This window comes from Psittacula echo (assembly GCF_963264785.1).
Source record: "Psittacula echo genome assembly, chromosome: 20".
In the NCBI taxonomy this organism is placed as follows: Eukaryota; Metazoa; Chordata; class Aves; order Psittaciformes; family Psittacidae; genus Psittacula; species Psittacula echo.
In genome coordinates this window covers 5,810,796-5,835,759 of record NC_137756.1, presented here as the reverse complement: position 1 = coordinate 5,835,759, position 24,964 = coordinate 5,810,796, and the positions used below count along the sequence as shown (strand labels likewise).

General features: G+C 44.4%; 1 protein-coding gene across 1 annotated transcript in view; it reads left to right on the top strand.

Moving 5' to 3' along the window:
• The window catches only part of ERBB4 (erb-b2 receptor tyrosine kinase 4), a gene marked incomplete at both ends in the record, with an annotated part of 599,510 nt that overhangs the window by 100,374 nt on the left and 474,172 nt on the right, over positions 1–24,964 (top strand). The window lies entirely within an intron of this gene.

Sequence of the window (24,964 nt, the reverse complement as noted above, 5' to 3'; positions counted from 1 at the left end):
AACTGCTGTGCTCAAGTGAGACCTTGATTCAGGGGCCACCCTTCTTGACCCACAGGTTTTCCCTCTATGGTCAGCTGTGGTGAGATTATGTCTTTGTTTCCTATCCACAGCAAATGCCCTGTATCCCAGTAATAGGTCTATCAGTCTTGATCCAGGGGTACCTTATTATTTCTTAGCTCATATAGGTTATGGTCTTTCAAAAGAAAGGAGGTTATCCTTAGTTTTGGGTCTATATACAAGATGTATATAGATACACATATATTCATTTACACATTAATATGTAAACGTCTACATAAACATACACAAATATGTATATATCCTTGTATGTATATGTAGTAGTGTTGTCACTTGGTGAACAGCATTTCTTTGGTACACACATGGACTAGAAATGTCCACTCCAGCAGGTATCTACTTGCAGAGACTTAACAGGCAGAGGCTATAAATGATACAAAAAGTGTTTGTTAAACTGTGATAATCTTAGCTACAGGGAAGCAGCTGGTGCTTTATTGCTTATGAGATCCTTTGTGTTTCACTAAATCTCCAGCCAGACAACGGCATATTCATAGGGGTTTTTTAAATCAAATGTGGAGTAGAAAGAGCCATGTTGGATTTGAGATGTGAGGTGCTCCAGTGGGATTGCTTCTAAGTCATACAGCTGGTTACCTGTCTACTGAAAGCCTTTCTCCCTCCTTTCATTCCGTGTTTGGGTATCTTGGGAAAGGGCGGTATAAATGAGGGATCCCTGCAGAGCAGCTTTGCACCTTCAACAAAAATGGAGAAGTCTGGAAGTGGAGATGCCCATTTAAAAGCTGGTTGTGGCTTTTAAACAGGAAGAAAGCATGTTTCCAGAAGCATCTAAATATCTCCCAATAATTAAAATGTAAGTTAACAGGTAGAGGGGCAAGGCACAAGCCAAGTGGTTGCCCAGATGGTGAAGGCATTGGGTGAGCTGGAAACTGGTCCTGCCCACCTTGAGACACAAGCTGATGCTGTGACCATGCTTACATTTCTCCTTCCCTTGCAACTGTGGGACAACACCATGAGCTGGTTATTTTCCACTGAAACAATCAGAAGTGAAATGGCTTACAACGTGATGGCTTAAATTATCATCAGTAGCTTGGAGCTGGTGTACCTGTGCAGTGTTAGCACTGCATCGTCTTAAGCCACCTGGAGATCTGAGAAGGATGCCACACTCCTAACCATGTCATGACTGTTTCATCTCTGTCTTTTGATCCTTCTTGTATTTCTGCTATAATGATAATATACTACGGACAGTCAGCATCCGCTTTAAGTGTGATTTTGCTGTTGCTGTTAGATAGAGAGCTGACTAGCACACATACATATTTGGTGCAAACCTCCTGGAGCTGGATTGAGGAAACTGCTGTGTTCTCATGAAGAAATACAAGGCTAAAGGAAGGAAGAGGCAGTGTTTGGTTATGGGAGTCGTGTGTCTGATACCCACTCTGAAATGAATATTTAATGGTACATCTTCAGGATGCTGCTAGCAAGGTCTGGAAAATGCTGTGTTTATTCTGGATTCAAGCTCTGTGTGCATGCGTCCTGTGGACTTGCTGATGCAAGTCTCTGAGGCAAATAAGAGGCCAGCACTGGTGTCTGTAAAGCGCTATCTGTGGGTGGGATTTGCCTGGTGTTTTTGCAGTGGGTGGCTGTTGCGTGGCTAGAAATTGAAGTGAGAGCAGGGCTGAGCAGACAGACTGCTCTGACTTATTCTGAGTAGTTAATGGGATGCATTTTCCATACCAAGCTCCTTTTTGCAGTCAGTTCAGCTTCCTTGTGTAAGGGAAAAGGCTGGAGAAATGGTGTTTCTTATCAACAGGGGTGATGGGCTCTTCAGGAGGAGAATTCATGTTCAACTACAGCTGCAGCTGGGGGTTAACTTCCGTAATTGCTGGTGGGGCTGAGGAGCATCTGAGTCAGCCCATTGTACCAGGAGACCTTAGTTCTCAGGTTGGGAGCATGTCAGGAGATGTTCCCTAAAAGCATGGAAAAGCTTCATTAAGTTGCTCTGTGCTTTGAAGCAAAGGAAAATTGTCCTGCAAAGTAGGGAAGGGTGAAATGGGAAGCAGATTTGCTTGGCTTGGGGGTAAGTCCCGGCAGCTATGGAACAAGGAGCTCTATGGGCAAGTGGGAGATAGTTGCAAACCTGAGCGGTAGATGTGGTTTTTCTTGATTTCAGTAAGGCATTTAATACTGTCTCCCACAGCATCCTCATAGATAAGATAAGGAAGTGTGGGCTTGATGATCAGGTAGTGAGGTGGATCAAGAACTGGTTGAAAGGAAGAAGGCAGAGAGTTGTGGTCAATGGGGCAGAATCTAGCTGGAGGTCTGTGACTGGTGGAGTCCCTCAGGGGTCGGTGCTGGGACCAGTGCTGTTTAATGTTTTCATCAATGACCTGGATGAGGGAACTGAATGTACCCTCAGCAAGTTCGCTGTTGACACTAAGCTGGGAGGAGTGGCTGACATGCCAGAAGGCTGTGCTGCCATCCAGCGAGACCTGGACAGGCTGGAGAGTTGGGCGGGGAGAAACTTGATGAAATTCAACAAGGGCAAGTGTAGAGTCTTGCATCTGGGGAGGAACAACCCCAGGTTCCAGTACAGGTTGGGGGTTGACCTGCTGGAAAGTAGTGAAGGGGAAAGGGACCTGGGGGTCCTGGTGGATGGGAGGATGACCATGAGCCAACACTGTGCCCTTGTGGCCGAGAAGGCCAATGGCATCCTAGGGTGCATTAGAAAGGGTGTGGTTAATAGGTCAAGAGAGGTTCTCTTCCCCCTCTACTCTGCCCTGGTGAGACCGCATCTGGAATATTGTGTCCAGTTCTGGGCCCCTCAGTTCAAGAAGGACAGGGACCTGCTGGAGAGAGTCCAGCGCAGGGCAACTAAGATGATGAAGGGAGTGGAGCATCTCCCTTATGAGGAAAGGCTGAGGGAGCTGGGTCTCTTTAGCTTGGAGGAGACTGAGGGGTGACCTCATCAATGTTTACAGATATGTAAAGGGTGAGTGTCAGGATGATGGAGCTAGGCTTTTCTCAGTGATGTCCAGGGATAGGACAAGGGGCAATGGGTGTAAACTGGAGCATAGGAGGTTCCATGTGAACATCAGGAAAAACTTCTTTACTGTGAGAGTGACAGAGCACTGGAACAGGTTGCCCAGAGGGGTTGTGGAGTCTCCTACGTTGGAGGTATTCAAGGCCTGCCTGGACGAGTTCCTGTGTGATGTACTCTAGGTTACCCTGCCCTTGCAGGGGGATTGGACTGGATGATCATTTGAGGTCCCTTCCAACCCTTGGGATTCTGTGAGGAGGAGTTGGTTTCTTTCTTACTTTACATGCTTGTGGACTGTGCATGTGTTTCATGGTATGGTGACAGAAAACTTACCTGGGCTCTGGCTCAGGAGGTGATGAAACTGGGGACAGTGGTGGAAATGAAAGCAGTGCTTAAGGAATCCTGTTCCTGGTCGCTAGCTTTGCTCTCTGGCAGCAGTTAAATAGGAACCAAACCCCAAACTTGTCTCAAAGTACACGTTTACTGTTGAGTTACTTCATGAACAGGGTTTTGTCTCCTTCTGAACTGGTCCCTGCATTCAGCTTCTCTGAGATCCCTCTCTGGCACTCGTTTTGAAGTCTCAAGGCTCAACTCATTTTTTCCTGCAGTAAGAAATGGCAGGCAGTGCAGTAACTCTCCAAACGTATGAGCAACGCCAGTTCTTTGTCAGAGAGCTGTATAGCTGCAATGGCTTGGCCAAAGTACCTGAAGTCAGAGCGCAGACAAAATGCACATGGTCACAACTCAAGTTTTATGGGGGTGTAAAAAGAATGGACTGCGCTCCGATAGGCTTTAAAGGCCTGTCGCGTGAGTTACAGAGCTGAGTCTGGAAAGGGTTGAGGTCCTGGTTTCAGCTGGGATAAGAGTTCATTTTCTTCTTGCTAGCTGGTGTAGTGCTGTGTTTTGGGTTTAGGATGAGACTAATGATAACGCACTGATGTTTTAGCTGTTGCTAAGCCACGTTTACACTAAGTCAAGGCGTCTTTGGTTTCTTTTACCACCCTACCACTGAGTAGGCTGGAGTGTGGAAGAAGCTGCGAGGAGATGCAGCCAGGACAGCTGACCCAAATGGCCAAAGGGATATTCCCTACCATAGAACGTCCTGCTTGGTACAGAAACTAGGTGGAAAGCTGGCTGGGAGGCACTGCTTGGGAGCTGGCTGGGCATCACTTGGCAGGTGGTGAGCAATTTCATTGTGCATCACTTGTTTTGTATATTCTAATTCTGTTATTATTTCCCCTTCCATTTAGGTCCGTGAATGGTTTGTATCTCAATCCATGAATTTTACTACTTTAATTTTCCTCCTAATTCTCTCCCCCACCCCAGGGGGGAAGGAGAAGGGATAAGGGAGCAGCTGTGTGGTGTTCAGCTACCTACTGGGTTAAGCCATGATAATAAGTCTGTAGTGAAATGTGTTTGTATTTTGACCAGCTGTGAACGAGCACATACTCAGCTGTATATGGGGAAGTGTGATGTAGAAAAGGTCAGCCTGAATTTTTAAGGAGAATATGCTTGGTTTTGAGTAGTAAATTGAAGGCTTCCGTATCAAGAGGCGCAGTGTTTGCCCTTTGCTTTGAAGGAAACTGGGGCTGTGTGTTTACCCTTGGAAAGATCTGAGTGGGAGCAGAAGGCTGTCCATGTTAGTCCTCAGGTCTGGCAAACTGTTGTATCATGTAATCCCTCTGGAAAATTCATCTTGCCCTGCCTTAATGCGCTAGGTTGTCATTTTTGCTGTTGCTTTTGCTCTGGGAGGGTGGTTCTGAGATTCCCAGAATGTTATGAAACCCTTACCGATAACCTGGGTCTACTCTGCCTACAAACGTGTTTGTTCCGGTGCCATCGTTGTATGAAACAGGTTTGATTTGGGGTTTATTGTGTTTGGTTTGTGGAAAGGTATCCTATCTCCTTGGTAATGTATGTGTAGTAAACAAGTAAATGCTCTCTTAACCTTGATTTTCTGAGTCTAAGTTCCATGTCTGAGTCTGCCCTCTGAAATTGGGCTCCCTCGTTACCTTACATGTCTGTGTCTCAAGCCTCCTTCTGTTTGAAATCATCTGCACAGAGGAAGCTCACCAGGCACTAACACTGATCTTTCTCCATCTCTGGGGAGACCTTGCTTGTGAATCTGCCTGGCTGCCTCATAGTTTGGTTTGTGGGGAAAAAGAGAACCCCCAACCAACCCCTTCCTCTTCAGTTCTTCCTTGCAGTTTTGTCTTCGGTTTCTCAGTGTGCTCTTCTGTGCAGCAGGTCTCGAATTGTCCACATGGCCTCTCTGCTGTTGCATCCTTATACCCAATGTCTGAGCTTCAGGAGCATTCCCAGCTCCTTCTCTAGTCTGCATACCATTTTGATGCCAATCTGCAAGGTATACTTTGTGCATCATTTCTGACAGAGTTCCTCAGTGTGCACCCATTGAGCCTGTATCCTTTCATGTTTGTTGTTATTCTCAGCTGTTTTCTCAGTACTATAATCTTTTTTCCCCTGTAGTGCTTGCTTATCTTCACAGAGAAATGGAACAAGATCCTTCAAACCCTTTCTTTTACAAAGTGTCCTGTTTTGTGCTCTGAAAAATCCTGAACTTCTTGGGTTTAAACCCCTTTCTTCTTGCCCTCCTGTTCCACTGTTTAATCTCATCTCTCTGCTAATCAGAGCTCAAAGGATACCTTCATTTATTACCTATGCTGCGCTGTGTATAGCCACAACCTGAAAGCACCAGCAACCTACAGCCAGACGGCACAGGCTTCAAGCAGCGAAAAAGCCAACCATAGAGCAACATGCTAATGTTCACCACACCAAGGAATACAGAACGGGAAAGGAACAAGTCCCAGGCAAACTCCCTTGGTGATTTTGTTGTTCTCTGCTTTTTAACTTCTCAGCAGGGATGCTGGCTTCCTGCAGTCCTGCCTGAAACCCAATGAAACCACATTGGTAGGCTGTTTGAGAGCAAGCCCTCCTGTGCCTGAGAGGTGCCCTAGAAATCTTAGCAGATACCATCCTCAAGACTTACATAGCTTTATGTCCGAGTTCATTTGAAAGTGTCTTCCATAATGCAGATAATAATCTACTCTTCACAATTAGATGTAGTTCCAATTTCTTGAATGCTCAAGCAATCGTTTTCTTTGGTAATTGAGTTCCCTATAGAATTCCACTATTCTGATCTCCTGCTCAGAAAACTAAGCATATTAAATTGAAAAGCTGCATGAATGCCTGGCCAGGATAATGGCAGCAGAATAACTGCAAGGAAATCTCTTACAACAGGTTTATTTTCATCTAATAAAGCTTTCCCTGGTGGTTACGCTGCATGCCATGAATATGATAGGAGCTCTAAAGTGTGCATGTATGTTTGTATGTCCAACTCGCTTGAATCTTAACATTGAGACCTCTTCCTTAGTTTGTTAATAAGTGTTTAAAGATCTACTTTTTAAACATTTACCATTTTGAATGAATTTTGGGTAAGAAAGGGGAAGGGGGGGTGAGAGGAAAAGTGACACTTTGCCTGCAGGATTTATACATATATAGCACATGTTTACGAACATTGGAATAAAAATTGCATTCCAGTCTCCAAATGAAGTTAAGGTTGTCTGCTACTAGATGTAGGGATGCTACTAGATCAGTATGGGACCAGAAGCCTTTAGAAAGAGCTTACAGCTCAGCAATGTGACAGAGGAGAGAAGAAAGCAGAGGTCCAGAGGGTCATGCAGCAGGCTGGTGGTAGAGCCTCAGCTGTCTGGGTCGCTGTTGTTGGTGAGCATAAACCTTGATCCATCATGACAGTGATAATGCTCTCCGTTTAGGATGATATCAAATACCCTTTTCTCTCCTGGAGAGGGTTGCCTATGAGTGAGGCAATTAGTGGGGGTGCCCCTGATACGGAGATGGAGTTGGTGCTTCTCTTACATGTCTAGATAGGATGCTTTTGTCTCTCAAACAAAGTCAAGTGGCATCGTCTTGCGTTTTCAGACAAGCTGGGTGGCCAGCGCCCATTGAAGTTGACTGGATTGTATGAATCTCAGCCTCTTGAGATCCCTAAGGCATTTTGGGCCCATTTTCTTTTCATGTGTGTTTTGTAGTTTGATGGACTTAGACCCAAGGATACAATAGAAGTCAAATGACTTGAATCAACATAAAAGACATCAGAAATATGGCCCACGGTGGAGCCAAAGTACTTTAGGGATATAGAGCTAGTTAGGAATAAAGGATTTGTCCATTTCAGATTTGCTGCAACTCCCACTTTCCATAAAAGATATCGCAATGTGAATCAGTGCCTCCATAAACATTCGCTGTATGTCAGCAGCGCAGTGGTTTTAGCTTTTTGTTATTTACAAGTAGCTCCTGTAGGCGTTTTGCACTGTAATCCGGTAGCTGGAACGTTTCATACAGAATTTTTCCCTTCCTGGCAATCAGATGAGTGATGTCTTGGATGTCACATTCTCAAAGGAAAACTGGATTTGCAAACTCCTGCTCAGGACCTCTCCTTTGCTCTGCTGCTAATATTGATTGGCTGAAATATTTCAGAGAAGAGTCTTATTTTCAGGGTAAAAATATTAAGCAGCACCAGGGTATGGGCAAGCAAATGCCTAGACTGACTAGAAGTCTGTGGAATAGAATATTCCAGTTGGAAGGGCCCTACAGTGATCATCTAGTCCAGTTGCCTGGCCACTTCAGGGCTGCCTGGAAGTTAAAGCATGGTATTAAAGGCACTGCAATTTCCCTGTGGAAAATGCTGTCTGTAATTCCTAGGATGGAGGAGGTAGGGTTCGAGTCCCCACTTCTTGAGTCTCTGCATAAAAAGAATATGGGGTTGTTTGACTTGGAGAAGAGAAGGCGCCATGTATACTTATAGCAGCCTTCCAATACATAAAGGGGGCTCCAAGAAACCTGGAGAGGGGCTTTGGACAAGGGCTTGTATGGACAGGCCAAGGGGAATGGCTTTAACCTGCCAGAGAGGAGACTGAGATGAGCTCTTAGGCAGAAGCTCTTCCCTGTGAGGGTGCTGAGGCGCTGGCCCAGGGTGCCCAGAGAAGCTGTGGCTGCCCCATCCCTGGCAGTGTTCAAGGCCAGGTTGGACACAGGGGCTTGGAGCAAGCTGCTCCAGTGGAAGGGGTCCCTGCCCGTGGCAGGGGTTGGAGTTGGATGAGCTTTAAGGTCCCTTCCAACCCAGCCGTTCTGTGGTAATAACAGTGCTTCACCCTGGTACACAAAATGGCTTTCTTCAAATGTCAATAAAGCAAATGGGAATGTCAGGCTGTGTAGCTCTAAGGGTCAATTTCCCCCTGGGAAATGCTGGAATAAGAGATCTCTGTTACTAGCTCGGGTACAAATTTGATTTAATGCTGTGGCAAAGATATGCCTGTATACCTAATGCTGTTGCCTGATACTCCCATTTAGGTAGCACAGTGCATCGGGACTAGAGGCTAAAATCAAAGGACAAATAATTTTTGTCGGATATGAATAAATAAAACTAAGGGAAATAGAGTGTACATACATAGCCCTAGCTTTGCTATTACATTTCCGCTTGCTGGCTTGCTTTAATGCGGTACGATGATGAGAGCCTGAATATTGAGACACTTTCTTCTGCTTCAATCAGTGAAGTCACTTTCAGTCTCTTCTGCAATACCTTCCTTCCGTTAGTCATAAATGTCCTTGGCAAAATGACATTTATTATATATCCAAAATACAACCCATCCCTGGCATCTTTATTTTCTGTTTCCTGCCTCACTTTATTGGATGGCAGCACAAGCTCCCCATGTCTGTGCAGGTATGGGTATAGATGTGGAATCATAAATATTTAACCAGTATCAAAAGTAGCATTTTATGTAAAGCAGAGGGTAAGCTGCAAAAGCCAAGCTGCTGCTATTGCCAGTGGGTTTTCCCTAGTTCTCTCTGTCAGCAATGCTGGTGTCTATGATCCAGTGCTACCAATCTTTACAAATGGTTTTGTGGGAGCTTTTATGGTCTTTATTTTGTTGGAGATTAGCATCACTTGCCTTGCAGAAGGCTTTGAAGGTGACAGTGATCTTGAGGTCTCTCCTGGTTCTTTGTGCCCTTTCCACCTTGCCAGCCCAGCTTGGGAAGGGGGGCATTGTGCTGAAACACCCAGGGACCTTCCTGTATGACAGCAGGAGACATCTGAGGCAGCTGGCTCTGCTCCTTCCGTGCAGTTGCCTTCCTCCTTCAGCAGGAGACATCTGGGCTGCTTGGCTGCTCTCTTCCGCACCGGCTGCTGACCTGACTCAGCACTGCCATCCCCTTGTCCACAGCAGCACCCCACGGGCAGCCACACACCCGCTCCTTGGTCACTACTTTAATGAGTATTAACCTTTGGGATGGTTTAATTCTGTTTGTCCATGGATTGCAATAGCGTGCATTCTGTGCAACATGCGTCTGCTTTACAGGTGTGTTTTGATTTATGCTGGTGGATAAGCATTGAAAGATCAGTAGTAGTGGTCTCAAAACCCATGTGTGGAGCAGTTCTCCGAGGGTAGCCCTCATGTTGAAATGGGAGTTAGCATCCTAGTTGGAGAAACTGGCTTTGATTTGATGTGATGGATTCCTGCACCTCTGTCTCCGATTAATGAAGGGAACAGAAGGTTTGCACGTTCTGGATTTGTAGACTCAGAGATCATGATAGGTTAAGGAAACTTTACATTCCTTCCATCCTGTCGCTAATGTATTGACCCTGAGAGAGTAGGTGAACTCTATCCTTAGGGCTGGCAGCAGCATTCCTTAAAAGAGAAAACTAACACTGTCTTGTTCTTAGAAGCTAGACAATGTATGCCATAAAGGTAGGGGCATGACTGAGGGGCAAGGAGGGAGAGCATATTACATGTGCTGAAAGAAGGGGACTAACAAGATGAATCGGGCCAGCCGAGAATTCCTTGGTGTTGTCTGTGGTTGTGTCAGACCTGCATAAAACACTTGAACTTAGTAATGGGCCGTGGAGTTCAGTTGGGTGTTTGCTTCGTTATTTCTTTGTTGTTTCCTTTCTTTTTTCTTTAATCACTGGTGTGGTTTTGGGTTTGTTTTGGGTTTTTTTTTTGAAGCAAACACCAGGACCTGAATGTGTACCCTTCACCAACGCAATATATTTGTTAATATATTTTGGCATTCAAAAGTAATTTGTGTCAAGTATTGAATATCTGCTTTCCACTCCACTGGCAAGTCCAAGGAAATGGCAGGGCATTGGAGAAGCATTGATTTCTAGCATATATCATTAGAAAGCTTGGCACAAGGGTTGTCTTAATCCATCTTTTCATGTCCTTTAGAAAAAAGAGATATGAGTGTTGTCAAGTCACCAAGTGCCTCTTCTGTTCCAAGCTCCCACATCTGAGTGCAGGAGTGCCCGGGCATAGCTGTTCTTCCAAGCTTGGATCTGTGATCAAAGGCACATTGAGCCACTGGCCTTCCAACCATCTGCCAACTTTGGCATCTCCTGGGGTGAAGGATGGCCATCGAGTTGTACCTTCCCTTACTTCTTGTATGACAAGGAATGTCATCTAGCTCCCTAACGACAGGTAGATGTTGATTTAGCTGACTGTTCACTTTCTGTATTCTAACAATAAACACTATAAGAGTGATGGAGAGAAATAGAGCAGTAAAACTGAAGGACAGAGTGAGGCAGGGCTTGGAAAGAGGTTTTCATTACTCTTTAAAGTTCACTTGTTTTGCTTCGGCTAAATGGGGTTTAGTGGGATAAATCTCGCAGGGTTTGAGAAGATAAATCCTAGGAGCTGTGCCTTTCCTTGTGGTGCTGCCTAGAGTGAAGTGCACAGACTTAAACCTGTTCAGATCTGAGGCAACTCAGATGGTTTTAAAATCGGCTTCATTTCACATGTGTTGGTTTTGCTTGTATTAGAAGATTTTCCACTTTCTGCCCTGTGTTTTACAGGCTGTTCTGTAGAGGGCTGATGCTTTCAGTCACGTCTTGCTTGATTTGTAGTTGTATATTCATTTTTTCCCCACTTTGAAGAGGTAATTTCCGCCAGGTAATTTGTCTGCCTCACGTAAGACAGCTAGTGCTTGTATCAGAGTTGCCTTCTCACTGTGGCAAGTACCTAAAATCACTGACATCCTGTATTGACAGGACTCTTAGCTGTGGTACGTCAATACTGACAAGAAAAAGAGGACCTTTGCACGTATGTGTGTATATAAGCCTAGACCTGATGTATGTGTATTTGTGTATGAAAGGATCAAAGAAATGATGAACAAAAAAGAACCCAAAACAAAACCCAGAATTGCAGGTCTCATGCTTTGGGAGGGATCTAGGCAGCTCTAATTATAAAGGTACAATAAGCTGTCCCTAAGTAGACTTGGTAACCTTAATTTTGAGCACTGCTTGACTCTGTAGATCTGCAGCAGTTGTAATTGAGAGTTAATGCAAAGACACAGGGCTTTTGTCCCAGTATATATGGTTAGAGCTAGGAATTTCTGGAATGCCACAGTGGAAGAAAAGGCATATTCAAGCTGTTACGAGCTTGAAAAATAATAATGCCTGGAGCTATATAACCTGTTAAACATCAACAACTGCTTTCAAACCAGAAAGGAAAATATCCTTGTCCTCTTTAGAGAGAAGCCGAGCTGGAATGCTGAATGAAAAATGAAAGGGGTTTTTTCTGAGTATTGTAAAAAATAAACTATTTGGGCTTGAATTCCTTCCTGGCACTTAAAACCTACCCTGGTTTTGTCAGGATAAGCTGGTTGCTCAGTTCCTGTCCATCAGCTGGCACTGCACACTCCAAGCTGGCAGTTTCTTTCAGCACTTCATTGACACACCACTTCTATCCAAATGCCAAGGGCAGTGTGGGTGCAATTCTGTGAGAGGGTCATTGGGAACTTGCTTTTAGTCATGGGGGACTCCAAGGTAAAGTCGCCTGCAAGCTTGTTTCAGTGTGAGCAAGAGTTACCATGCAGCTTGTGTAATATACCGAGTAGGAGAAATCCAATGATAAAAGAAACAGCATGAAGTGGGATTTGGACTAAGTGTTTGCTTGCTGCAAATATAGAATCATAGAATAGTTAGGGTTGGAAAGGACCTTAAGATCATCAAGTTCCAAACCCCCTACCATGAGCAGGGACACCTCACACTAAACCATGCTACCCAAGGCCTCATCCAACCTGGCCTTGAAAACTGCCAAGGATGGAGCATTCACAGCTTCCCTGGGCAACCCATTCCAGTGCCTCACCGCCCTCACAGTAAAGAATTTCTTCCTTAGATCCAATCTAAACTTCCCCTGTTTCAGTTTGAACCCATCACCCCTTGTCCTGTCACTACAGTCCCTGATGAAGAGTCCATCCCCAGCATCCTTGTAGCCCCCTTCAGATACTGGAAGGCTGCTATGAGGTCTCCACGCAGCTTCTCTTCTCCAGGCTGAACAGCCCCAACTTTCTCAGCCTGTCTTTGTACGGGAGGTGCTCCACTCCCCTGATCATCCTCGTGGCCTCCTCTGGACTCGTTCCAACAGTTCCATGTCCTTTTTATGTTGAGGACACTGAATCTGGTGAAAAAGCACCTTTGGGGAGCCTGAATGTTTGTCACAGCAAAAGGACAGCCATCTGATTTCCATCAGGAGAGGTGGTGTTGTCCGAGCTGTGTTCTCCTCAATAGTTGAGGCAGGGAGGAAGTTATTTACGTGCAGTAATGTGCTGAGCAAGGCTGCGAGTGCAGCGTTTGTCAACAGCTTTTGCTTAGTTAAAGAATTGTCATGACAGTAACAACAGGAATTCCACACCTGAATTAGTGAAGTTAGGTAATAAAATATACATAGAGGCCTCAGGGGGCCTTTCATCTCTTGGAGAAGCCAAGCCCTGTGTGGGTTTGTGCGTGTTCAGAGTTGATTCAGTTTGTCACTAACAAGTGTACATGACTGGTGATACATTAGCAGGGTTAGATGGTATTTTCCAGTGCTAGGGCTAAGTGCAGACCTGAGCTCGATTCAGTTCCAGGAGACAGAGCTGACATCAGCTTAGCCAAGAGGCTCTCTGCTTTTGGTTGGAGAAGCCTTGGGGTTGGTCTCTCTTGTTTGTACCTTGCAAGAGTGGGCTGTATGAGCACGAGATACTATGGGTAGCCCTTTCTTGTGTTGGTCACGTGGCAGAATGGCATTTGAGTTGGTCTTATGCTGTCCCAATATCTGTGTAAATGTTCTTGACTGCTGAATAATTACAGCTCCAGTGATGATGATGGATCATACAGAGTCTTCTCTTGTTATACCAGATCAGCTTTACAACAGGCGTGCAGTCATAGAGTTGCACTGCAGTATTTTATGTATGTGCCTCTTTCTCTTCTAGAGGGTTCAGGTAGGTATTTAAAAGAAACCAACCAAACCCCATACAGAAATATAGCAGAAGGCATTTAAAAAGAGATTGTTAGTGAATTCGGACACTAGAAACTGAGAGTCCAGAGATGAGACATGGCCTTGTCCTGAAAACTGTCTCTCTTGGGTGAGTTTCATACCCAAAACTGAAACCACCCAAAATAACCAGACACTGAAAACGTAAGTCTTGTTGTTCATCTCAAAAGCTGTGAAACGTAATCATCTCATGGAGAATTACAGCCTCTTAAAAGTCTCCATCTAAGATGGCATTGTTAGCAGAATAGTCTCGTTTTTGCTAGACACTTAATCTTATGTACATATAATTTATGGTGGATTAATTTAACAAGTTAAACAAAACTCCCAGAGTAGAACAGGAGTTGCGATTCTGGCTGTGAACAAGCTTCATTTGTATTTGCTCTGCTTCCACAGTATCACAGTATCACAGTATGTTAGAGATTGGAAAGGACCTCAAAAGATCATCTAGTCCAATCCCCCTGCCAGAGCAGGAACACCTAGATAAGGTTACACAGGAATGTGTCCAGGCGGGTTTTGAATGTCTCCAGAGAAGGAGACTCCACAACCTCCCTGGGCAGCCTGTTCCAGTGTTCTGTCACCCTCACTGAGAAGAAGTTTCTTCTCAAGTTTAAGTGGAACCTCTTGTGTTCCAGTTTGTACCCATTACCCCTTGTCCTATCATTGTTTGCCATTGAGAAGAGCCTGGCTCCATCCTCGTGACACTCCCCCTTTATATATTTATATACACTAATAAGGTCCCCCCGCAGTCTCCTCTTCTCCAAACTATAGAGACCCAGCTCCCTCAGCCTTTCCTCATAAGGGAGATGCTCCACTCCCTTAATCATCTTAGTCGCCCTTTCCTTTGTGCTAGGCTCTTTTGTGGCGGTTTACAATACCTCCAGCGAGTGGCCGTCTGTAAGGGCTGGCAGTGTGCTTGTATGGATTAGCTAGGTGTTATGTGACTGCCTCCCCACTGGCAAAGTGTATCATCTGTGCTGTATACTCATCCCACACAGGCCCAGGGCATCCGATCCGCATCACATCAGAGCTCATCTCTCTCGGTTAGCAGTTCACTTGCACAGTTGCCTGAAGACTGGGGTGGCCTTGATTGGTTTTGTTGTCCCTGAAATATCCTGTCATTTAATGCATGTGTGATTTCTTCATGTTGCTCTCCTTGGTGGGAAGCGACTGCCTTTTGATGTGCAGGAAGCAGTCAGATAGGTGAACAGACAAAGGAAACCCAGGGTATGGTGGTAGGGGGAGATGAAGAAGCACTCGAATGGAATCACTCTACCGTGCTCCCAGCAGGGAAGTTTAATTTCTGGCAGTACTGCTTTCCATTGACTCCAGCTACTATCTCAGGCCTGTCGCCACTAAGAAAGTAGTTTTTGTGGCAGTGAGCCCTTCAATATCCAGCCTGTTCTCTTTCCAAAGTGCCTGTTTTCTCATTGGTACGTATGGCTGGGTCCTGTGACAGAGCAGGGAGCCTGCAAGAACACCTCCAGCCGTGAGGAACCCCTCAAAAACCTGCAAGAAATTAACTCAGGTTTTGTGTCATTCATTAATTCTATCTCTGCCCCCGTTACACCATTAGAAATATTGCCAGTGTCCAAGTGTGCCATTGCTACATCTGTTAGGAAAGGGGAGAAACAAAAGGATTAATGTTGATGATAATTTATACTGACACACCAAGGATGGGGAAAGCACTCCGGGTACTGAAGGCCTGGCCAGGGAACATTTGGAATAATCTAATGAATTGGGCAGATCTGGATGTCGTTGTTCCTTCTTTTCCTTTTGTTTTTCTTTTACCTACAACCACCAATGACCCCAAAGTCTTTTAAAGTATGCGAGTGTACTGTTCACACATCAGCACTGGAAAACATTCCAGGGCTTTGCAGTGATTTGGTTATCAGGGAAGTCTTTCAAGGGTAAAGAATTCATATTTTGGTGTCTGTGTTGTTTGTGGAGGGTTTTTTGGTCTGTTTGGGTTGGTTTTTGTTTAGCAATTTGAAGGACCTCACAAGATACGTCTGTACAGCACTTCGTGTTTCTGTCACTGTGCCTGTTGGGTCAGTTGGGTGGTTCAGCCAGCCCAGTCTTCTGCCTCTCTGCATGGCAAAAGGGACTGGTGTTTAGGGAGAGCAGGAAGTTTGGCCTCTCCTGCAGCACTCCCCACCACTCTCAGTGATTCTGGGGATGTGAGGTCCCTACTTCCCATCCCAGTACCTGTTTGTGGACCTATTGTCCGTGAGTTTGTCCAACCCTTTCTGAGTCCACTGGCAGTGCCGGTCTCCCCAGCTGTGCAGGGCAGCAAGTCCCAGGTGTTCACCACCTCCCGTGCAAAGTTACCTCTTCTAAATCCACCTCCTAATTTTACTAATTCCCACTCCTCATGCTGCAGCTCTTGGCAAACTGCAGTTCATAGAATCATAGAATGGTTTGGGTTGCAAGAGCCCTTAAAGATCATGTCATTTCTGGAGCTTATCCACTGCATCCATATTCTTGTAAACCTCAAAATGACAAGTCCTCTCCAGCTTTCTCTTCCCCAAGCTGTGTAGTCTGAACCTTCGTATTCTCTCCTTGTGCAAGGGGCAGCCTCATCCCCTTTATCCTATCGGTTGCCATCCCCTAACTGCTGCAGCCTTCCCAAGAGCAGGACTGGATACAGGATGGGGACATGCCATGGGCTTCTCAAGTGGCAAAAGAGCATCTGTCCCTTTCAGCTTCCTTCCAAATGATGCACAGAACTCTGTTGATTCTTTGTTTGAAGGCCACTGCACAAGGAGCTGATGATTTAAGGTAACCAGCAGTGATGATCCTGAGATCTGAAATTGTGACTCCCATGAGTTCACCATCATGCATGGTTTAGGTTGTTATGCCTGCATGTATTACCTTTAAGCTTATCTAGCGTAGCTCATCTGCAGCCTCCTTGTCCATTCAGCTTTTTAATGTTCTTCACCATTGCTGTGACATTTTACTACCCAAAATGGTTTAGTTCCATCTGCAGCCTCCGAGATCCAATTGTTTCTTCCTTTTCCACCTTTGTTATAAAGGTATGAATGAAATCCTGACGGCCATGTATCCCTGGGGGACCACAGCGCTAGCTCGTCTTCATCCCAGAACCTTTGGCTTCCTAACCGGGTTCATAAGAGGTTTTCCTTCAGGCCCATGACAGCTTAGTTTCTTTAATAATCCTTTCCATGGGACTTTGTCAACGGCTTTTTGAAAATCCAATTATTTCAGGAATCCCTTTCATTCACACCCCAACTGACCACCTCACATCACTCCAGGTTATTGAGGCAGAACTTCTCTTTATAGAAGATACACCAGTTCTTTCCCAGCAAAACCTTACTTATATGTGTGTGACAAGGGGCTTTGCTCTTCATAACAAACTCTTAGAAGGGCTGGACGTTGGCCTTGGTGGCCTCCAGCTCCCACAGCCCCCTGTGCGGCCATTTTGGGGATGAGGCTGACTCTGTCCAGCCGCCATTTTCTGCCACAGCGGCTGCTGGTGCTGAGGTTCTACTTCTTGATGCGCTCATCTGCAGTTTCTTACTGCAGTTCCTCCGTCGCTCTCTGGTGAATACCACCTTGTTTGAGTGCCTCATGCCGCCTGCAAACTTGTTTTGGGTAGACCAAGCTTCTCTGGTATTTCTGCTGCAAAGATGCCCCTGGCCCTTATGGGGGTCCCCTGACAGGAACCTGGCTGCTGTGAGAGACTGAGACGCACAGCGAGGTGCTCCCTTCACCCAGGAGCTGTGAGAGAGGAGGGAGGAGGTGCTCTGCCTTGGGGACGGTGCCTGGTTCTCCTCAGGAACCACTTTCAGCTCCCAATGGTGAGTGAGAGCGTTGAATCCTCCATTTGTGTTTTGTGGCAGATGCATGGGCAGTCCCTGTGGGTGCTCACCGCTGCCTCAGCGTAAACCACCACAATATTTGTGCACCATCATGGCAGGCCAGGGCCCTCCAACAGCTTTGGGAACATTTGTGGAGTTTTCTGTGTATTTCAGGTACTTCCCTTGGTATTTTTTCTTCTGTTTTTATTCCTGAAAGGGCTGGTCAGGAAAATGGCGTCGCAGGGGTGAAATGGCCTCCTCAGGGGTGGGCTGCTCTGAAGGGCTCCACAGGGCCATGAGCCACACAAATATTGCCTTGCATCCCCCTTTTCCTGGGGGGAACATCACTGTGGCTGGGTGTCAGTGCCCCCCAAAGGGCCCTGGGAGGTTTGGGGGCCTTTTTGAGGCGTTCGTGCCCTGAGGAAAACAGGGTGGCTGTGGGGAGGGCCCTGGGCTGAGGCAGCTGTGGGGGAATGGGTTTACAACAGGGGAAGCTGGAGCCCAGTGAGAAAGCCACAAAGGTTTATCCATTGGGACAAGAAACTTCTTAAATTCATACAGGAGAGCATATATGGAGGAAAAAAAAAAAAAAAAAAAAAAGGCCAACAAAACCCCACCAAAACCCCTTAAAAACTGTAAAAAAAAATGCAGGAGCAGAAGTCACAGTTCTCTGAACCTTCAGGCAAGTTCTAATGAAGCATCACCAAGCTCTTCAGTGTGATGCTTGAGAGGAAAACATTCTAATGTGGCAGGTCTGGCATGTCAGTCAGCTCAACAGATGCTACTGTAAACCTGATGTCCCAAACAGAACTGTGTAATGAACGCCGCTTAACACAATGGCATTTGGATAAATACAAATAGAAAAAGCATTAAAATAATGTCATTATTAGTGCATCCTGTTAATAGTGGGTAATGGCAGCTCCTGAGAGTTCTAATGTGTTATGCTCATATGCAGCCAATAGGGAAAGGAATGGTGTGGGTAATTTTGTTGTGCTGCTCCTTTGCAGTCTGTTAAGATAGTTGGTAACCAGACAAAGGGTTTGTTTAGACCGTAGAAAGCAGGTGTCTGTTGTTTTACTGCAAGCAGAGCATTTCATTATCCTCCCGCTAATAGCTGCTCATGGTGCTGTGCTGGGTTCTGTGTGTGTGTGTTGTGTGTAATGCTGCCCTCACTGCTGTGCCTGTGGAGTTTGCAGGGTGCCAGCGGGGAAACCTGCCTGTGGCAATGCTGTGCCCTGTTACCTTTGTCTTAATGAGGTGCTCTCTGTTTTCAGCCGGGAGTGGGCCGTGTGTGTGTAGGAATCTTGATGATTAAAGCTGCTTGGCTTTCTTTTTGATTTCTTATTTCTCCTTATCAATAACTCCTCACAATGTTGTGGCGATACGTACTCCCTATGAAAAATTAATAGCCATGGGCTTCTTGTTACTGAGGCAGCCTTCTGATGTCCTGACAAGGAAACAACCATGGAAGAAGCCTGGCCGTCTCTCTCTCTCTCTTTACTTTGATTAGTGCATGGGTGCCACACATGCTTTTAAACCCAGAATACAGCTTTATATCTAATACCAGCGTCATGGATCCTTCATGAGTTGGTTTGTACATCAGATGCTTTTCTTGCTCCTTTAGTGGGTTTAATTAAAGTGGACCTTCTAAGGAGCCTGCCTAATTTCAGGAAGTGATGGACGCTTTTGTGCTGTGTTGGCCTCTGTAGCATTTCCGAGCTGTAATTCTTGCCATGCTGAAGATCATTGCAAGCTTTCCATTTATTTTGGTAGGGCTAGGACATTGTCTAACCTGTTAGTACAAACTGGGATGTTAGCTAGCTCTATGCTGTTAAAATGTACACGTGCTTCTTTTTCTTGATTGTGTGCATGTTCTTTGCCACTGTATATGCTAATACACATATTAAGTCAATCATGTCATATCTTGTAAATCAATGGTGGAGCACTGTGCCTGCTCTAAAGATGGATTGATGCTGCATTGACTTGGCTGTAGTATCTGCTATATAGGTGAATTTGTTTCATGCATAGCAGGAATTAATCTAATGGGAGTAGATTTAATTGGGGTAGATATCCTTGTTTCCTTCCTTTTCTTGGTTTCTTTCCTGAAAATCTGTAGTATATGGTGAAATAGATGGGAATATTGACACCACAGAATACTTATTTTCTCAAGGTCTACCAGATCAAAGCTTTCAGGGCCCTCTTTTTTCCCTCTTTGAAACTGAGCCTGAGATTGATCTGTAAAAAGCGTGTTCCCTATCACTGGAGCAATGTTTGGTATCTGTATTCACGCTGAAACTCTGATCCATGAGAATGTTCTTAATTTTAGATGGAATACCATTGATTTTGGTATTGCGAAGTCCCAGTTTCTTCAGCAGTAAGTTGATGGCCCAAATGCAAGTGAGGGGAAAGATAGGCACGTATCTTTAGGTTTTCAAGGATTAAGAAAGTATTTTCCCTTTCACTAGTGCTTATTTCCTTGTTCCCATGGGGATGGCTATTAGTGGATGGGCCAGCTCTGAAGTTTGAAGTATCAGTAGCCAAGTTGTATTTTATATGCTGCAAGATAGAGTAGATGAGTAAGAGATTTTCATATGTATCCGCAGTTCTTAGGTGACCAGCTAGAGCCACTGTAAAGAGATTTTATTTGCAAGGTCCTAGATACTATGCAGATTTCCTGAAAGGAAATTCCTTTAAAGCTTCTTAAAAATCAGACCTTCCAAACTTGCCTATTTTAGTTTTTAAACATGATGTAAGCTTGCAAGCAGATGTATTTGAAGTCTTTTTTTAAGCCTCTTGCAAAACGGCAGTGTTTGGGGGAAGTTAGTCAAAAGAAGGAATTACTTAGAGCAAGCATTTTGCACATCTATCACTGTGTGTGCTGCCAGCCAAGATGGCTGTTTTAGAAGGGGATCATTTTATTAACATCAAACAGATCTACAACCTGTCAGACACAACTGACTGTTAACTCTGTTGCTGGAGAGTGTGTCAGGAACAGCAGCTCAGTGGCTGAGACCAACTTGATAAATGTGTTCAGATCAGTACCTGTCACTGAAAGGGTAAGGAAATATTCAGGCCCTGGTTAACATATATAAATAGTGAAATTTATCTTGGAATTCTGGAGGCCATGTGGTCATAGAATGGCAGAAATCTTCATGTTCTGGTGCGTATCTGTAACCCTTGCTCTAAGCCTCCTAGAAGGTAGAAGGGTTGCTTGTGCTGTATTGAGCACAGACTCTTTTTCCTTGTTTCTACAGGATCTGATATAAAAAAGTCCTGGTTTCCTAAACAGTATCCATCAGGGGCAAAGGGATGACATGGCTTTTTACTTTCTGTCTGGAATTGGGTAAAATGTTGACTGACTGAATGCAGCTGGCATTTTCAGTGCAGCAGAAGCAGGAATAAGCTAACCATGTGGAAAATGTTCTTTGCATACTGGAGAGAAACCCCCCTGCAGTGTTACACGCAGGCAGATGCGCATACATCCCCACAAATACTGTCTCAGCACTGCTGCACTGGCAGGAGGCAAGGCTGTGATGGATGATTGCCTTGCTAGAGAAGTTGGTTATGGATACCCCTCACACATTTCATAGAATCCTAGGATGGTCTGGATTGGAAGGGACTTTAAAGCTCATCTAGTTCCAACCTCCTGCCATGGGCAGAGACACCTCACACTAGATCATGTCGCCCAAGGATCTGTCCTTGAACACTGCCAGGGATGGAGCATTTACCACTTCTTTTCCAGTGCCTCATCACCCTCACAGTAAAAAATGTCTTCCTTATGTCTAACCTGAACTTGCCCTGTTTCGGTTTAAACCCATTACCCCTTGGCTTATTGCTACAAAAAGCTAAAACTGCACTAAAACTGGGCACTGAAACTGCATTTTCACCCATAGCTGCTTTCCATTTAGTCTGTCATGTTAATAGTGAAATAAATTGCTCTAATTGCCTGCAAACTTCATCAAATCCATATTTCTTCCCCCTTTTTATTGAATATTTATTAAGCTTCATGTCATGTCTTGCTTGGTTGGTAAAAGTGGTCCAGTCTGTGCATAACATTATACTTTAAGATACAGCGTGTCACATTTTCCTCTCTTCCTCTTGAATATTAATTTAGATTGTGAAGTTTTGCATTTGCGTTCATATTCATCCTGCCATTTGAAGAAAGAAGAACAGTTTGCAAAACATACTTGTCTCTACACTGGTTACTTTTCTGACTGAGCCTCCTTTTTAAAGGAAAAAGCCCTGTCAGGGGCAAATCAGAGGCTAGTGTGGGGTTTCCTGCCTGGTGGTGTGCATGGGCTGGGAGTGAGAGGCTGTTTACAGAAGAGCAGAGTAAATGCTCATCCCTGTTGAGATGTTTGTACTCATGTGCTTTTCAGCTGTGTGAATGGGTCAAGTGAGATGTGTGGGGACAAAAAGTAGCAGTGGAGTTTGGTGAGCTCCAGGAGCTTTTAAGGGGGAGTGATGCAAGCCTGAATCAATTCTGGACTTCCTGTTGGTTTAATACTTGGAGGTGGAGGAAGAGGGATTGGCATCCATGAGAAAATCCCAGCATCACACTAGCATTGCTTTAACTAAATATGATGTGTAGATATTGCTGTTAATGTTTCTTATTTTTCATACATCTCTTGGTACATGGTTTTCTTTGAGCATCTTCGCTCTTGCATTTGTTTATGTACAGAGCAATCTCTGCTGCCACCTTCTTTTTTTGGTTTTCTTTCTTTTTGTTTTCTTGGAAGTAATTCCTGGACCTGATGTTCATGGGGAAAATAATGTAAGTGCAAATGGAAGGCTCCAAAACCATATGGCAAAGAGAAACATCTATGAAAAGACTAAACTAATGTTTCAATGTGTTGGTTTATTTGGTTGTGGGGTTTTTTTATAATTTTAGGATCAGTTTGATTATCAGTTTGATTTTTTTAAACTTATTTTTGAACAGCTTGACTCTTGGGTTGGGTACTGTGCCTGTTTGTAAGACTGTGACTTTAGAAACCTCTCAATAGTACCATACTTACTGCACAATATCAAGCAACGTGCACACTTCTTTTTCCAGAGACTCAGGAATTCAGACAGGGTCAGATATTGTGGGGCAATTTTAGGTACCATAATTCCAATGAAATACTTGCCTGAGGGGGAGGGTAAAGCACCTAAGCTCTCATGAGAGTGAAGAAGAGGATGTTGCGGTGGTTAGAGCATCATTCGGCTGCTTTGTGAACTGCCTTTGCCTTTTGGCTCCTCCAGAATTTTTCCTTTTTCTGTTGGATTAAGCTGCCCTTCTTGACTCTTGAGGGTGAGAGCACTTCTCTACCTTTAGGCCTTTGACTATGAGTGATCACCAGCTTTTCTTTTGTGCACTGATCTGATTCTGGGAGCAAGGATGCGGTGCCTGGGATGGCAACCGTCAGCTTTCTAAGTGCTGCTGGGCAGGTGGGTGTCAGCTTTGGGAGATCTTGCTTCTTTTCTTGACTACATAGAAGATCTTGGAGCATTTGTGAGAACAGTTCACTTTTGATGCTCTTTTCCTTAGAGAAATTATTGTGTCCAAATATGTACTTAAATCGCTATACTTTGCCTCCATTGTCAGCTCTGCCTCTTCCAAAACTCACAGGAGGTAAAACTCAGCCTGCTCAGATTCAGAGAAAGGTGGTTCCATGCCAAGTGATCCTTCTTCCAACTGCTTGTAAGTTTAAAAGGAGCTGCATTCCCCTTCCTTTTTCCTGCTCTGCCCTTTAACCACTGAAAACATGTCCTTAAAAATTAAAATTACCCACCTCTTTCTTTGGTTTTGTTTTTTGTTTGTTTGCTTGTTTTTTCTCCTTTTTTTTTTCCACTCCTCTTCCCATGTTTCCATCTGCATGGACTAATATTATTCTTTGTGGATATAATCAAAATCTGTTATTTGTACATAAACAGTATGCTGAGTTGAGAATTAAAAATAATAAACCATAAAGAAACTAACCAGGCTGTTGATCAACTCACGTAGTAAATATACGCAAGAGGGTTTATCTCTGTGTGAAAGGCTTTTGTCAGATGGCTGGTGGAATTGTATAGAACTACCATTCCTAGTCAGTGGTGGTGTTACAATGCCATGGACTTGCTGACAGAATCCCTGCCCATTTAATTTAAAATAGGAAAAACAAGAAGGAAACAGAAAAAAGTTATAAGTATGATTTGTATTCCCAACTAAAGAAATGAATGTGTAAGTACTTATCAACAGGCACAGCTTTCATGTTTATTCATCCAAGAACTAGAAGCACATATTTTAGCATCTGAATGACTATAAATATGTTTGCTAGCTATCAAAATCACAGCTATTTAATTTGAGAATACCAATTCATATTCAGATGTGTTTTGCTTTTCACTACTAGTGTTAGTTACCCTGTTCAGCATTCATAGTTCTGGCATTCATCATTTTCAGCTCACAAGATACTGAGATGTAACTGAGGGCCAGTGTCAATGAGGTTAAGGGACATGGCTGTATGTTTTGATTGCTCTCATGTCAATTTGTCTTGTCAGAAGAATTGGATGGATAAATTATGAATATATGCAATATTACCCACCATATCAGAAAGGCAGCATTCTCTTGTGTTATGTGTTGTCCAAGGAAAATAAGTGCAAAGTGAGTAAATAAGCTTGACTCAATTAAAAATGATTGATGCCTGACTTGAAATAGCTATCTCCAAAACACACCTTTTGTAGCTCAACAAAGCTGGTCATCATGACGAAGAACCCACTGGGCCACACTTGCGTGGTGCTGCATTCGTATCCTATGTTGTCTCACTCACAGCCACAAAATGCTCATTTGTTGCAGTCCCCTGTTTTTGTTATTTTTTTTTTTCTTTAATACCTGGTAAGATGTTTTTCCCAGAAGTTCATTCAGCTGGAACTTACGTCAGCAAAATCAGCAGTCCACCAATGTTTGCTGGCATCAAGAATAAAAGGAAAGAGCAGACGGAACGGGAGGTCAGCCCAATGCTCCCAAGATCTGGATTGGGTCATGACATGCTTTGAGAGTAGTCTCAGTTGAAAACAGTGGGTAGGAAACCCCTTCCTTATTTTGTATGAGTGGGTTTTGCTGTAAGACTTGTTAATTACCTAAACTCTTATTTTCAAAGGTTAGAGGCAAAACATTGTATGTGAAAATGCTTTTTTGGGGCATAATTCTGTCCTTCCTTCCTGTCTCAGTCCTATCTGTTCTCTTTCTTTCCAAAGCCCTATAACAGATTATTATAAAATATACATGGTGTAATAATGCAGTTTATCAGCTCACTTTCTCCCCAGCCTCAGGCTTGCCTCACAAACCACAGCACAAATTGTGCTCAGATGATTGCACACTGATTTGTGAACATCACTTTTCATTTCAGCAGCTCTGTGCTGGCCTCTGAGCTGGAGGGTCTTGGCAATTCCTGCCACTGGTGCTGATTTTTCCAGGTTTTTGGGCCTGCTGAAGTTTAACATTGAGCAGCAGTTGTGATGTCTACCCCAGGCTACCCTTCCTATATTGAAGGATAGCTGGAAAACAAGCTGTCTCTGAGATTTCGTCGGACTGCAGGGTCACTAAGAATGCTTTGCCAGCTGGCAGCTTCCACGGTGGGGGGGGACCAAACCCAAACCAAATGCCTATGAAGACCTTCTGATGTTTTACTGATGACTTTGATGACTTACAGTCATATATATGAGCTAAATCCAGCTTTCTTTTTGATCATGCTCTTCTGCCTGTGCTGAAGTTTTATTTG